Raw genomic sequence first — 16551 nt, 5'->3', positions numbered from 1 at the left:
TTAGTAGAAAGCAGAATAACTAAATCTGATACGTTACTCAATAATCGTTATATCCTGGTAATTTCACCAATGCAGAGAGCGGTGGATCCTTACACAAAGCTGGAGCGAATCCGCCATACTGTGCATCCATTAACCCCTTCACCACCTTTGGTTTTTCAGTTTTCATTTTTTGCTTCCCTTCTTCCCAAAGCCATAACTTTTTTACTTTTCTGTCATTATGGCCCCATGAGGACTTGTTTTTTTTGTGGGACAAGTTGTACTTTTGAATGACACCATTGGTTGCACCATATAGTGTACTGGAAAAAGGGAAAAAAAAATTCCAAATGCAGTGAAATTGCGGAACAAAAGAAGTGCAATTCCACAATTTGTTTTTTTCACCATGTTCTCTAAATGCTAAAACTGACCGCTGAGCTGACGTTTTTATTGATACCATTTCTTCTTGCAATATTGCGGCAACCAAAAAAAAAGTAATTCTGGCGTTTTAATTTTTTTTCTCTTTACGTCATTTACCGATTGGGTTATTTTTATAAATTGATAGATAAGACGATTCGGAAGGTGGTGATACCAAATATGCATATTTTTTAATGTTTTATTTTGAGTGGGGCACGGGGGGGGTGATTTGAACTTTTATATTTTTAAAAACATTTTTTACACTTTTTACTGGCTTCAATAGTCTCTATGGGAGACTAGAAGCTGTGATCATCTGATTGCCTGTGCAACACACAGCAGGGCTCCAGCTCTGTTATGTGTTGCAGAAATGCTCATCTATGAATGCCGACCAATGGGCGGCGCTCAAAGCAGATCGACTGACAACCACATGGGTCTCCTTCAGACCCCGGATTGTCATGCCAACCCATCGGCACCCAGCAATCATGTGACGGTCGCGCCGATGGACGGGGTTTGTGATGCGCTTCTGGCGCGGCCATGTTAAATGACTCCATTGGAGTTTGACAGCAGCATTTAACATGTTAACAGCTGCGGATGGATTGCGATTCCACCCGCGGCTGTTAGTGGCACACGACAGCTGATCAGATCGGCTGTCATGTGCCGGGAAAGATGCGAGCTCAGCGCCGGAGCCCGCATCAAAGGGAGGGAGCCTGGACTTACCCATACATCCAAGGTCATAAAGGGGTTAAAAAGAAAAGCGTGAAATACTTACAAGTATTTGTACCTAGTAACCCCAATGAATGTCTTGTAATGATGAACAAAGCACTCCTGACAGATCCAAGGGAAAAGTTACAGTCTATAACCGTCTTGAAGGGGTGGTCTCCAAACCCCTTGATAAACTGATCACAGAATGACCATGTTATCTGTGTAGTACTGGGCAGCACCAAAGAAAAGTAGTAACATTACATGTAGCTGTGTGTTTACCATGATACAGTATTGTGATGTTGATCCCTTCTTTCGCAAATTATCACCAGCGACTTTAGTCAATGGCACAAGAGAAATGGTAATAAAAAGTATATCATCTGGGACTAACAAAAACTGTAATTACTTTTTATTCTAAATTACATGTATTTTTGTAATATAACTTTCAGAGCTCGTTTAGATTAAAGGGGTTATCCAGGAATTTGCTTATTTTCCCCAATGGGGCTAAGAACTTACAAGCAGGTAGTTGCCCATTGCATTTAATAAAGGAGTTGTTCAATCCAAGGCCACGTTCACATGTTCAGTATTTTACATCAGGAGTGAAACAATCAGAGAGAAAGTATAAGGCTTCCGGTGCGGATTTAATGCGTTTCTGTGGCGGTATTTCCGGCATGGAAGAGCATTACAGTGTGTCCGATATTTCTTAATGATAATCCGCATGTGCTGTGCACATGCTGCGGAAATTTCCGCTGCGGATTATCATTGCGGAAAAACCATTTATTGTGCAATTTCACGGCGAAATTGCCGCCATTGACTTGCATTGAACCGCATAATATCCACATGTGTACATGTGGATGTTATGCGATTCAATGCACGGATGGTACCTGGGTCTGGAGAAGAGGAGACTCTCCTCCAACCCGGATACCATAGTACCTGCAAGTTAAAAAAGAAAAAAAATATTCATACACACCTCTCCGGCGGCCCCCGGTCTGCTCCAGGCGGCGTCCTCTCTCCTTGGCGGCCCGCGGTGTATTGGCAGGACCTGTGGTGACGTCATTTAGTCAGCTGATGGTCACGCGACAACCGCGGACGTCAGCGGTCAGGTGATGGTCGTGTGACCATCAGCTCGCTAAATGACATCACCGCAGGTTCTGCCAATACAACGCGGGCCACCAAGGAGAGAGGACGCTGCCTGGAGCAGACCGGGGGCTGCCGGAGAGGTGTGTATGAATATTTTTTTTTATTTTAGAATTCTTTTTTGTGTAACTATAGCTGCATTATTTTAACCCCTTCATGACTGGAGCAATTTTCGTTTTTTGCTCCCCTTCTTCCCAGAGCCAGAACTTTTTTATTTTTCATTCAATATGGCCATGTGAGGGCTTATTTTTTGCGGGACGAGTTGTACTTTTAAACGGCATCACTGGTTTTACCATATCGTGTACTGGAAAACGGGGAAAAAAATCCAAGTGCGGTGAAATTGCAAAAAAAAAAATGCAATTCCATAGTTTTATTTTTTTGGTTTTTTACCACGTTCACTGAATGCTAAAACGGACCTGCCATTATTATTCTCCAGGTTATTAAGAGTTCGTAGACACCAAACATGTATAGGTCCTTTTTAATTTAAGTGATGAAAAAAAATCCAAAGTTTGCTTTAAAAAAAAAAAAAAAATGGCGCCATTTTCCAAGACCCGTAGCGTCTCCATTTTTCATAATCTGGGGGTGAATGAGGGCTTATTTTTTGTACGCCAAGCTGAAGTTTTTATTGATACCATTTCGGGATATATCCGATGTTTTCATCGCCCGTTATTGCATTTTACTGCAATGTTGCAGCGACCAAAATAACGTAATTCTGGCATTTGGAATTTTTTTCTCGTTACGCCGTTTACCGATCGGATTAATTCTTTTTTTATATTGATAGATCGGGCGATTCTGAACACGGCGATACCAAATATGTGTATGTGGGATTTTTATTATTATTATTATTTTATTTTGAATGGGGCAAAAGGGGGTTGATTTAAACTTTTATATTTTTTTATTTCTTTAATATTTTTAAAAACATTTTTTTTACTTTCTGCATGCTTCAATGGTCTCCATAGGAGACTAGAAGCTCAAGTTTTCTGATTGCTTCTACTGCATACAGGCGACGAGCAGATCGCCTGTATGCAGGAGAAATGCTCCTGTGCTATGAGCGCCGACCACTAGGTGGCACTCATAGCAATCTTTTCATGACAACCACAGGGGTCTGCTGCAGACCCCGGGTTGCCATGCCCACCCATCAGTGACCCGTGATCACGTGACAGCCTCACTGATGGGCGGGGCTAAGGCAGCGCTTCCGGAGCGGTTAAATACCGCTGTCAAAGACTGACATCGGCATTTAACTGGTTAACAGCCACGGGGGGATCGTGATTCCACCCGCGGCTGTTGCGGGCACATGTCAGCTGTAATAATCAGCTGACATGTGCCCAGTTCAGTGCAGGCTCACCGCCGGAGCCCCCGCTGAACAGGCCTTTCCGATGTGGTGCGTACTATTACTGACCACGTCGGAAAGGGGTTAAGCAGAAATCTCGGTCACACAACATAAATCCATGCTAGTTGCATGGATTTATATTGTGTGACCAACTTGTCAAGCCCTTTTTCAAGTGATGCTCAAAATCGCTTGGAAAAGCGCTTGAAAAAACACATGCATAAACGCATGTAAAAACACTTAAAAAATGCATGTAAAATCTGAATAATTTTTTTCTGCTACGGAGAGGAAAAAACTCAGGAAATTTCTGCTTTAAATCTGCATCGTGGGCACATACCCTAATAGAAACACATCACCACTTTTGCATCTTTTCCCATCTGGTCACATAATCGCATGTGTATGATTTGCAGACTTGTCGACTAGTCTCACCCGGCTTCTATCAACAGAGAAGAATGGAGAGAAATGCAGGAGTCTCATCAGCAGGTATGCAAATGACATACATGCGGTCTGGTGATCGCCTTCGCAGGGGAATACCGGTGAATCACAGTGAGCGCATGGTGCACTTACACATTATGCAGACTTTTCATCTGAGACCGGACAATCCTCTTTAACACAGGAAAGTGTATTTGGTCACGTAAATTTTTTTTCAGGGGGTGTCCGTCCTTCTTATAAAATTCTTCACTCTATGGTGACTGCAGACTTCTGAATCCCGACAGCGTGCCCACCACATGCTGCAGGATTCTCCGGTGTTGCCGGCGAAAGAGCGAACACCACATGCTGACCTGACAATTCCTTTATTTTCTTAGATACAAATATGACTGACAAAACAGAAGAGAACTCGTCCAGTTTTTCTATGTACGTCCCCAATCATAGTGTATCCTCATAGGTCAACCGTCCTCGCTGTGGGAACAGAGACGCGCCATCCCTTCTCTAGGGAAGTGACTGATCTGTGTTCCATAAAGAGACTGGCGGACCCCTGGGGTTATGAGTAATATAGGATAAAACATGAGGGAGAGAAAGATTGAGAAAAAGAGAAAGGGAGAGAGAAAAAGAAAGATCTAAAGATAGAGCTAAAGAGAGAACAAGGAGCGAGAGAGAGAACAAGGAGCGAGAGAGAGAACAAGGAGCGAGAGAGAGAACAAGGAGCGAGAGAGAGAACAAGGAGCGAGAGAGAGAACAAGGAGCGAGAGAGAGAACAAGGAGCGAGAGAGAGAACAAGGAGCGAGAGAGAACAAGGAGAGAAAAAAAGAGGAATAGAGATAAAAAAAGAGAAGAAAAAAGAGACAAAGATAGAGCTAAAAAGATAAGAGAAAATGAGAAAGAGAGGGAGAAAAAGAGAGAAGAGACAAAGAAAGAGAGACCAGAGCGAGAAAAGACAAAGACGGGAAGAGAGAAAAAAACGAGAAAGATGTAGAAAAAGAGAAAGGGAGAGAGAAAAGAGAGCTAAAAAGAGAAAACAAGAGAGAGAAAGAAAAGAGAAGGAGTGAGAGTAAAAAAAGAGACTAAGAGAAAAGGAGAAAAAAACGAGACAAAGAAAGACAGAAAAAAGAGGAGAAAAAAATTGAGAAAAGGAGAAAGAAAGAACTGAGAGAAAAAGAAGTCGAGAGTGCGAGAGAGAAGAGGGAAAAAAGAGAGCACACCCCCTCCTCCTCGCTGCCATCCTCACACTTCCATGATGAATGGCGGATGGTCCTTACTGGTGAGGATGGTCCTTACTGGTGAACATGGAGGATGACCAGTGACAGCCCGCAATGGATGGAGAAACCTCCTGCGCCCGGCCCAGCACTCACCTGCTCTCTCCTCACAAGCTCCGCACCATGTGCTTGTGCTTCTTCCCACACACTTATCCTCCCGCCCCATCCATAGATGACTGTGCCGCCAGCAGCCACCACGGAGCAGCGTTGTAATCTGAGCCGTGACGGCCGCCATGGCAGCGCCGGCTCCTACTTACATTATATTACCTCAGAAGTGACCGGAGAGGACACGGGACGCGCGCGGGGTCGGAGGCGTCTCTGCTGCTCGGCGACAAATTAGCGGGAAGAAAAGGCGCGATGGAATTCCCGCGTAATAGCGTCACCTCACAGCGACGAGGAGGCGCGGACACCGCAGCTGAGGTGACATCTGTCGAGGGGTTTTTCACGTTCATTTTTTTTCTTACATGTCTAAATATTATTTCGTTTCTCCTCCATGTCCAGGTGATTTTTTTTTTCCTCACAGTTTTTGCTCTTTTACCTCTTTAAGAACTTTTTTTTTTATTTTCCTGTCAACACCATGTGTGTGTTATGTTTTAGTTGTAGTTCTGAATGATGCCATTTATTATACTGTACAAAGTTCTAAAAAATATGGGAAAAAATTCCGTGAGGTAACACGGTGAAAAAGACCCAACTCCATCATTGTTTTCGTGTGGGGTTTCTTATCGTTTTCTCTTCCGCTCTATCAAGGGGGGGGCGTCATGGCCGACGTCATACTGATTGATAGCCGGTTCAGCCTAACCCGGCGGGGATCCGAGCAGAAGCAGGAGAATCGCCGACAGAAGCGGTCACCGCAAGACCCCTGCCGGTAAATACTCAGCCCTATAGAAAAAACAATCCCAAATAACCCCTTTAGGCTGCGTGCCCACTATGCGTTTTTCAAGCGTTTTTGCCGTGGAATTTCCGGAGCGAAAACGCTTGGTAAGACGTGCCCCATGTTCCCCAATGATAATCCGCATGTGCTGTGCACATGCTGCGGAAATTTCCGCTGCGGATTATCATTGCGGAAAAATACGCAGCATGTCCATTAATTTTGCCGACACGCAGCGTAATCGCCGCCATTGACTTGCATTGAATCGCTTAATATCCGTGTCAGCACATTTGTACACACGGATATTATGCGTTTCAATGTGCAGATGGTACCCGGGTGTGGAGGAGAGGAAACTCTCATCCAGACCTGGGTACCATAGAAACTGTAAAAAAAAAAAGAATTTAAAATAAAAAATAAACATTATACTTACCTTCCGATGTCCCGCCGGTGTTTTCTCCCCTTCGTCTGGTCTGCTCTATGGGTCGCGGTGTTGTGAAGGACCTGCCATGCCGTCATTGAGTCATGTGACCTGACACATGACTCAATGATGTCACCGCAGGTCCTTCATACCACCGCGAGCAGTGCAAGACACCGGACGCAGCAGAGAAAACACCGGGAGGACATCGGAAGGTAAGTATAATGTTTATTTTTTTACCATTCTTATTCTTTTTTTTTTTTAACTAACTTGGTCACACTACTATAAATCCATGCCGGTTGCATGGATTTATATAGTGTGAACAAGTTATCAAGCACTTTTCCAAGTGATGCTAAAATCGCTTGGAAAAGCACTTGACAACCCGCATGCAAAGACGCTTGACAAACGCTTCTACCTGGCAGGAAAAACGCATGTAAAATCCACATGCATTTTTCCTGCCAGGGAGAAGCGGAAAAAATATGCAGCATTTCTGCATCTTGGGCACATAGCCTTAAATGGTGTCGGTGATTGTGGCATGTAAGGGGTTAAGCAGCAGAGATCGCTGCTATTAGAGCCGGTTGCTGGGGGTATAACACAGTCGACATTTGCTCTTTAGGTCCAGCAAAGCGGATGGGATTTATAGAGATCTCGTGCCCTACAGTGTCTTGTGAAAGTATTTGGCCCCCTTGAACTTTTCTACCTTTTGCCACATTTCTGGCTTCAAACATAAAGATATAACATTCTAATTTTTGGGGGAAGAATCAACAAGTGGGACACAATCATGAAGTGTAACAAAATTTATTGGATATTTTAAACTTTTTTAAAAAATTAAAAACTGAAAAGTGGGGCGTGCAATATTATTCAGCCCCTTTACTTCTCACTCTAGAACAGGGGTCTCAAACTCAGCTGGGCGTATGGGCCGCACACGGAAAAACATTTAATTTAGGGGGCCGCATTATTTGCATGACAAAGTGACATTTTTAGTGATACCATTTTATTTTCTATACACCTTTTGAACTGGTCCTCATCTTGCAGACATGGTCCCCCATACTAAACACTACTCCAAAAGCATAAATAATGCATACTGGCTAGAGAAAGAATATATCATATCTCCCCATCTGATCAGAATAGACAAAAATATGCAGTGGGTCCCCAATCATGACACCTAAGCTTGGAAAAAATTCCAAATACCACTTGCAAATATAAAATACCAATTCTTGATTAACAAATAGTAAAATAGTGATTAGAAAATCATTCACAGATAATCACAAAAGTTTAAAAATATTTTCAAGAGGAAAAGGATGAAACAAAGAGTCGGTCACACAGGGACAGCATTAGTATCAGTTTTTTAGTAATAGTAGGTAGTGACAATAGAATCTCCCATACTAACTACTAGAGCTGGCCATATAGGAAAATCATACCTTGAATGCCATAACCGTGAATGTCCATAAATCGACCCACAAATATGGCTCACAAGAGTTTATTGGCCATTATGGAGAGAAAGGTAAAAATATACTTGCACTATTAATTACACCAATCCAAATCATAAAGCTTACCCATCAGGAGTGTAGCTGAGTTCTGTCCCGTGCCACCAGTAACGCCCCGACGCGCGTTTCGCACACCCAGTGCTTTCTCAAGGGGAGTGTGATCACTCCCCCATACTGCAGACATGGTCCCCCATATTGCAGACATGGTCCCCCATCCAGGTCCCCCATATTGCAGACATGGTCCCCCATCCAGGTCCCCCATATTGCAGACATGGTCCCCCATCCAGGTCCCCCATATTGCAAACATGGTCCCCCATATTGCAGACATGGTACCCCATCCAGACTCCCATATTGCAGACATGGTCCCCCATCCAGGTCCCCCATATTGCAGACATGGTGCCCCATATTGCAGACATGGTCTCCCATCCAGGTCCCCCATATTGCAGACATGGTCTCCCATCCAGGTCCCCCATATTGCAGACATGGTCCCCCATATTGCAGACATGGTCCCCCATCCAGGTCCCCCATATTACAGACATGGTCCCCCATCCAAGTCCCCCATATTGCAGACATGGTCCCCATATTGCAGACATGGTCTCCCATCCATGTCCCCCATATTGCAGACATGGTCCCCCATATTGCAGACATGGTCCCCTATCTAGGTCCCCCATATTGCAGACATGGTCCCCCATCTAGGTCCCCCATATTGCAGACATGGTCTCCCATCCAGGTCCCCCATATTGCAGACATGGTCTCCCATCCAGGTCCCCCATATTGCAGACATGGTCCCCCATATTGCAGACATGGTCCCCCATCCAGGTCCCCCATATTACAGACATGGTCCCCCATCCAGGTCCCCCATATTGCAGACATGGTCCCCATATTGCAGACATGGTCTCCCATCCATGTCCCCCATATTGCAGACATGGTCCCCCATATTGCAGACATGGTCCCCTATCTAGGTCCCCCATATTGCAGACATGGTCCCCCATCTAGGTCCCCCATATTGCAGACATGGTGCCCCATATTGCAGACATGGTCCCTCATATTGCAGACATGGTCCCCCATATTACAGACATGGTCCCCCATCCAGGTCCCCCCATATTACAGACATGGTCCCCCATATTACAGACATGGTCCCCCATCCAGGTCCCCCATATTACAGACATGGTCCCCCATCCTGGTCTCCCATATTACAGACATGGTCCCCCATCCTGGTCCTTATCTTGCAGACATGGTCCCCAATCCTGGTCCTTATCTTGCAGACATGTCCCCAATCCAGGTTCCCCCCATACTGCTGTCAGGGTCCCCGTCCCCCCATACTTTGGTCAGGGTCCCCGTCCCCCCATACTTTGGTCAGGGTCCCCGTCCCCCCATACTTTGGTCAGGGTCCCCGTCCCCCCATACTGCGGTCAGGGTCCCGGTCCCCCCATACTGCGGTCAGGGTCCCGGTCCCCCCATACTGCGGTCAGGGTCCCGGTCCCCCCATACTGCGGTCAGGGTCCCCGTCCCCCCCCCCATACTGCGCACAGTGCCCCCCTGTGCTGTATTTCACATGACAGAAAAAAAAAAAAAAAAAAAAAAAAGATTCTCACCTGTCCTCTGTTCCCTCAGCGTCCTTTATGCACCTGTGGCCCGCAGGCACATAGACCCCATAACGATCGCGGCTCTCTCCAGCAGCCGACGACATCAGCGCTGTAGTGCAGTGTATTGCCACGCAGAGACCGGCTCTCTGCACAGCAATACCAGTGTCAGCCGCCGGCCTATCAGAGGCCAGCAGCTGACATCTGCGCATGGCCGTGACGTCATACGCCGCTGCGCTGGGACGCAGAGGTCAGCGGCTGACACTGGTATTGCTGTGCAGAGAGCCGGTCTCTGCGCGGCAATACACTGGACTACAGCGCTGATGGCGGCTGGAGAGAGCCGCGATCGTTACGGGGTCTGTGCCTGCGGGCCGCAAGAAGCAGCCGGAGGGGCCGCATGCGGGCCGTGTGTTTGAGACCCCTGCTCTAGAAGTTCAGTGAGGATCTCTGAATGATCCAATGTTGTCCTAAATGACTGTTAATGATAAATATAATCCACCTGTGTGTAATCAAGTCTCCGTATAAATGCACCTGCTCTGTGATAGTCTCAGGTTTCTGTTTCAAGTGCAGAGAGCATCATGAAGACCAAGGAACACACCAGGCAGGTCGACTTTCCCTCTATAAAAATGACGCAGGTGCCCACGCCGGTTTTTTATTTTTTAATTTTAGGCTCTGTGCCCACAATCCGGACATAGCAGCGGTTTGGACGTATATTTTTTGCTGCGTCCAAAACATTGCATTCTATTGAATGCAGGTAAATCCACATGTGTTCACTGAACACATTATTTACCTCATTCAATACATTCTAGTTGTCAAATTTCTGTTGCAGAGATTAGTGACTCCGCAAGAGAATTTGACATGCTGCGGTCCTGAAAGGCGCGCCACATGTCAGTGTCCACGGGTGATCCGCAGCCTCTGATGCACACGTAGTGGACATAGGATTTCTAGAGATCCCATCCATTCTGCTGTAACATCTGGACGCTGCGGGTTTGATGCTGTTTAAACACGCAACGTCAAACCTGCAGCGGCTCCTGACCGTGGCCACGTACCCAAACACACCCACAGCATGTCAATTTCTGTAGCGGACACGCTAGTCTCCGCTGCAGATTTTGACCAATTGAAGTGTCATTATATGCGGTGGATTCACATGTACCGACAACAAAAGTGCAGTATTAGAACACCGTGTTTTGGACGCTGCAAAAATATGCTGCGTCCAAAGCGCTGCTTGTTGCTGTTCGTGGCGACGAAGCGCTATGAGCTGTTAATAATGGCCAGGGACCATGTTTGCGTATTGAACCCTTTCTAGGTGAAAAATAGCAGCTCACAGCTGCCCCAGAAATTACATGAATGGAAATGCTAATGACATTGGGCGAATGGTATTAGCTGACACCTAGCTCTTTTGTTTGGTAAGGACAAGGTGTCAATCAGACCCTTTCATCACCAAGCCTAATTAAAGTAAAGAGTTAAATAAACACACCGAAACAGAGCAAACACTTTATTTGAAATACAACAGACACATTCTTTAATCATTTAAATTAACCAATATACTCACCCCAGTTCTGATGGTAATCCAAGGGGTTTAAGCAATATCCCACCAAATAACTTTATTTAGCTCCAAAAAGCATTCATTGATGTATGAAAACGCTTAAAAAAAAACGCGCCAAAACTGCACGTTTTTTCCACAGTGTTTTTCCTGCCAAAGAGATGCCGAAAAGCTCAGGAAATTTCTGCTTCAAATCCTGAACGTGCGCACATAGCCCAAAGTTTGGTCAAAGCCAAATACCAGGAAGTGTAAAAAGTCAGTCCGTGGAAATTAGACTGCACTTAGATGTCATCCGAGTGCAGCCCATTGATTTCCATGCACTCATAAGTTGCATGGCCGAGTGCGATACAAATATTAGATCAAACTCGGGCACGCAGCAAATTTTTCCCCGGAACGGCTCAGTCTGAGTAAAGAATCTGACATGTGCATGGCCCCATAGACTAAAATTGAAAAAAACACAAAATTTGAGCTTGGTTAAGTTGGTATACAGGCAGCACAAAAATGCATGTTTCACAATGGCCATGAATCTGGAAAACCTACAAGAAGCAAAATAAATATAAACCCTGCTGTAAATAAATAAAAAGCCCGAGCGGGTTCACCTTGTCGATGGTAGGATTGCTTATATACTATTTTTGATCAAAAACAGTGTTACTAAGAACCCTATATACTAAAATTGGTCTGAGTGGTATCCGATGCTTTGTCGAGTCGTACTTGGACTGAAAATATAGCCATGTGCACGAGCCCTTACAGGATTTGCTTTTATCCCCTTCAGTAAACTACATGTATGGAGTGTGCTGAGGAGCCCATTATTCTGTATGGAGGACTATGTGGGGCCCATTATTCTGTATGGAGGACTATGTGGGGCCCATTATTCTGTATGGAGGACTATGTGGGGCCCATTATTCTGTATGGAGGAATATGTGGGGCCCATTATTCTGTATGGAGGACTATGTGGGGCCCATTATTCAGTATGGAGGACTATGTGGGGCCCATTATTCAGTATGGAGGACTATGTGGGGCCCATTATTCAGTATGGAGGACTATGTGGGGCCCATTATTCAGTATGGAGGACTATGTGGGGCCCATTATTCAGTATGGAGGACTATGTGGGGCCCATTATTCAGTATGGAGGACTATGTGGGGCCCATTATTCAGTATGGAGGACTATGTGGGGCCCATTATTCAGTATGGAGGACTATGTGGGGCCCATTATTCAGTATGGAGGACTATGTGGGGCCCATTATTCAGTATGGAGGACTATGTGGGGCCCATTATTCAGTATGGAGGACTATGGGGGGCCCATTATTCAGTATGGAGGACTATGGGGGGCCCATTATTCAGTATGGAGGACTATGGGGGGCCCATTATTCAGTATGGAGGACTATGGGGGGCCCATTATTCAGTATGGAGGACTATGGGGGGCCCATTATTCAGTATGGAGGACTATGGGGGGCCCATTATTCAGTATGGAGGACTATGGGGGGCCCATTATTCAGTATGGAGGACTATGGGGGGCCCATTATTCTGTATGGAGGACTATGGGGGGCCCATTATTCTGTATGGAGGACTATGTGGGGCCCATTATTCTGTATACTGGTTGGCCTACAACTTTGTCAGAGTTTTTCATTTTGGCCCTCTGTGTGTTTGAGTTTGACATGCCTGCCTTAGATGGAGCTGTCAATCATGAGGTCATATGTACACCTAAATGGTACCAATAAAAACTGCTTACTATTCGTTCTGAAAAAACAACAAACATTTTTATATTTTTTTAAGTAGTAAAAAATATATAATATGTACAGTGGGTACGGAAAGTATTCAGACCCCTTTACATTTTTCACTCTTTGTTTCATTACAGCTATTTGGATGCCATGGCTACTTTTGGTCAGTACAAGAGAATATTTCATGATTAGGATAGCAAAGCTTCTCAATGAACTTTACTAACTTGGACATACAGTGGGTATGGAAAGTATTCAGACCCCTTTACATTTCTCACTCTGTTTCATTGCAGCCATTTGGTAAATTCTAAAAAGTTCATTTTTTCTCATTAAAGTACACTCTGCACCCCATCTTGACTGAAAAAAAAACAGAAATGTAGAAATGTTTGCAAATTTTTTAAAAAAATCAAAACTGAAATATCACATGGTCATAAGTATTCAGACCCTTAGCTCAGACACTCATATTTAAGTCACATGCTGTCCATTTCCTTGTGATCCTCCTTGAGATGGTTCTACTTCTTCATTGGGGTCCAGCTGTGTTTAATTAAACTGATAGGACTTGATTTGGAAAGGCACACACCTGTCTATAAAAGACCTCACAGTGCATGTCCGACCAAATGAGAATCATGAGCTCAAAGGAGCAGCCCAAGGAGCTCAGAGACAGAATTGTGGCAAGGCAGAGATCTGGCCAAGGTTGCAAAATAATTTCTACATTAATCAAGGTTCCTAAGAGCACAGTGGCCTCCACAATCTTTAAATGAAAGAAGTTTGGGACCACCAGAAGTCTTCCTAGACCTGGCCATCCAACCAAACTGAGCAATCGTGGGAGAAGAGCCTTGGTGAGAGAGGTAAAGAAGAACCCCAAGATCACTGTGGCTGAGCTCCAGAGATGCAGTAGGGAGATGGGAGAAAGTCCCACAAAGTCAACTATCACTGCAGCCCTCCACCAGTCGGGCCTTTTTGGCAGAGTGGCCCGATGGAAGCCTCTCCTCAGTGCAAGACATATGAAAGCCCGCATAGAGTTTGCTCAAAAACACATGAAGGACTCCCAGACAATGAGAAATAAGATTCTCTGGTCTGATAAGATGAAAATAGAACTTTTTGATGATAATTCTAAGCGGTAAAAAAACACCCCCATAGCATGATGCTGCCACGGGAGTGTTTTTCAGCTGCAGGGACAGGACGACTGGTTGCAATTGAAGGAAACATAAGTGCTGTCAAGTACAGAGATATCCTGCATGAAAACCTCTTCCAGAGTGCTCTGGACCTCAGACTTGGTCGAAGGTTCACCTTCCAACAGGACAATGACCCTAAGCACACAGCTAAAATAACAAGAGTGGCTTCAGAACAACTCTGTGACCATTCTTGACTGGCCCAGCCAGAGCCCTGACCTAAACCCAATTGAGCATCTCTGGAGAGACCTGAAAATGGCTGTCCACCAACTTTCACCTCTAACCTGATGGAACTGGAGAGGATCTGCAAGGACGAATGGCAGAGGATCCCCAAATCCAGGTGTGAAAAACTTGGAGTAGCCCATTTAGCCAACCCCACAGAAGAGCTGCTGTAGCAAAGATAGTTTTAAAAAAACATACATACTTACAGTGCCATGTAGTTGAAGATGAAATGATCTCTAAAAGGTCTAAAGTTAAAGATGACACATTTCCTGTGTATTTTAGGCAACAAAATATATACTTTCATCTTTTACATTTTAAAAATGACAAAAAGGAAAAGGGGCTGATGCAAAAGTTTGGGCACCCTGCATGTTCAGTACCTAGTAGCACCTAGTAGCACCCCCTTTTGAAAGTAACATTCTGTAATCACTTTTTGTAGCCAGACAAGAGTCTTTCAATTCTTGTTTGAGGGATTTTCTTCCATTTTTCCTTGGAAAATTCTTCCAGTTCTGTGAGATTCCTGGGGCATCTTGTATGCACTGCTATTTTGAGGTCTAGCCACAGATTTTCATTGATGGGGGACTGATGATTGATGACTGATTGATGATTTCATTGATCAGGGGACTGTGAGGGCCATTGTAAAACCTTCAGCTTGCGCTTTTCGGGGTCGTCTATTGTGGATTTTGATGTGTGTTTAGAATCATCATTATCTATTTGTAGAAGCCATCCTCTTTTCAACTTCAGATTTTTTTTTTTACAGGTGGTGTTATGCTTTCATCAAGAATTTGTTGACATACATTCCTTTGGAAAGCCACCTGGCGAAACATCCGTTGGAGTCCTGGGTTTGTTTTTACATGGTACTTTTTCCCTAATATATGTTATGTAGTTTTTATGATATTTGCTGAGGTGTCTGTATATGATTATTTATTTATTTATTACCGTATTTTTCAGACTATAAGACGCACCGGACCATAAGACGCACCTAGGTTTTCGAGGTGGAAAATAGTGAAAAAAAAAAACTTTTGACTCATTCTGCCCATGGATTGCGACAGCTGATACATTCTGCCTGATCCACGGGCAGCATGCATCAGACACTGGATGTACGACGTAAGGCTGATATGGTATGTTTCAGTCTTCCGTCTGAAATGCTGCGGCAGAGGAAAACATACCTTACTTTGGCTTCTCCTCTCCTGCTGTTAATGACTGACTGGTCTCTAACTGTACACACACTCAGGAAGAAACGCTGAAAAACAAACGTGGCTGAAGTCATACAGCCAGTATGCTGCCTGATCCACTGGCGGCTTGTATCATGTACTGGCTGTATGACTTCAGCCACGTATGGTATGTCCTCTTTAAAATCCCACAGGTATTGTGTTGCCTTTGAGGGGCACTATAACTCCCAGTATATCCTGCAGCTCTTATGCCATGCTGGGAGTTATAGTTTACCATACATTTGTCATGTGGTTGCTCCGAGGAGAACTACAACTCCCAGCAAGTCCTTCAGCTCTTATGGCATGCTGGGAGTTATAGTTCACCACAGGAGTGGTACAATGTTTAATGACATGTGCTTTTTCACTTTACTTTATATTTTACTTCTACGTTATAATGCTTGCCTCTTATTCTGGACCCACAATAGGCAGGGAGCGAGGTCACACTGGCAGGGGGCTGCGGCAGCAGAGGCGGCTGGGGTTGCGGAGGGATCTGGGCCTGTGGCTGCGGAGGGGGCTGGGGCTGCGGAGGGGGCTGGGGCTGTGGCAGCGGAGGTGGAGGGGCTGCGGAGGGGGCTGGGACTGTGGCAGCGGGAGGGGGCTGGGACTGTGGCAGCGGGAGGGGGTTGGGACTGTGGCAGCGGGCTGTGACTGGCAGTGGGCTGTGGCAGCAGAAGGGGCTGGGGCAGCGGAGACGGCTGGGGCAGCGGAGGCGACTGGGGCAGTGGGAGGGGGCTGTGGCAGCGGAGGCGGAGCTGTGGCAGCGGAGACGGCTGGGGCAGCGGAGGCGACTGGGGTTGTGGCAGCGGGAGGTGGCTGTGGCAGGAGGTGGCTGTGGCAGCTGAGGGGCCTGTGGCTGTATGAGCAGAGGGGGCTGGGGCAGCGGAGGAGGCTGTGGCAGCTGAGGCAACTGGAGCTGCGTCTGGGGCTGAGACAGCTGGGGCTGTGGCAGCGGAGGCGGCTGGGGTTGTGGCAGCGGGATGGGGCTGGGACTGTCCCAGCGGATGGGGCTGTAGCAGGAGGTGGCTGTGGCAGCAGAGGGGGCTGTGGCTGTATGAGTGGAGGGGGCTGTGGCAGCGGAGGCTTCTGGAGCT

General features: G+C 45.9%; 1 protein-coding gene and 1 long non-coding RNA gene across 7 annotated transcripts in view; one reads left to right on the top strand and one right to left on the bottom strand.

Moving 5' to 3' along the window:
* The window catches only part of SLC29A2 (solute carrier family 29 member 2), a 43782-nt gene extending 38130 nt beyond the window's left edge, over positions 1–5652 (bottom strand). For 2 of the 6 annotated variants that reach the window (XM_073658421.1, XM_073658417.1), the window contains exon 1: positions 5505–5652. The gene's annotated coding sequence lies outside the window, so the exon portion shown is untranslated. Of the gene's footprint in view, positions 1–5343 lie in introns of all 6 variants that reach the window. The other 4 variants (XM_073658422.1, XM_073658418.1, XM_073658420.1 and 1 more) reach the window with 4 other exon arrangements.
* Positions 4612–15542, top strand: LOC141173889 (uncharacterized). Its single transcript, XR_012252705.1, has 3 exons — positions 4612–5667; positions 15010–15106; positions 15201–15542. It is a non-coding gene; the product is annotated as an uncharacterized lncRNA (long non-coding RNA).
* The last annotated feature ends 1009 nt before the right edge of the window (positions 15543–16551 follow it).

Source organism: Phyllobates terribilis, unplaced genomic scaffold, assembly GCF_046119375.1.
Source record: "Phyllobates terribilis strain yellow unplaced genomic scaffold, ASM4611937v1 Scaffold_13__5_contigs__length_258822181, whole genome shotgun sequence".
NCBI classification, from domain to species: Eukaryota; Metazoa; Chordata; class Amphibia; order Anura; family Dendrobatidae; genus Phyllobates; species Phyllobates terribilis.
Note: the sequence above shows the minus strand (reverse complement) of the source record. Positions and strands in the feature narration are given on the sequence as shown.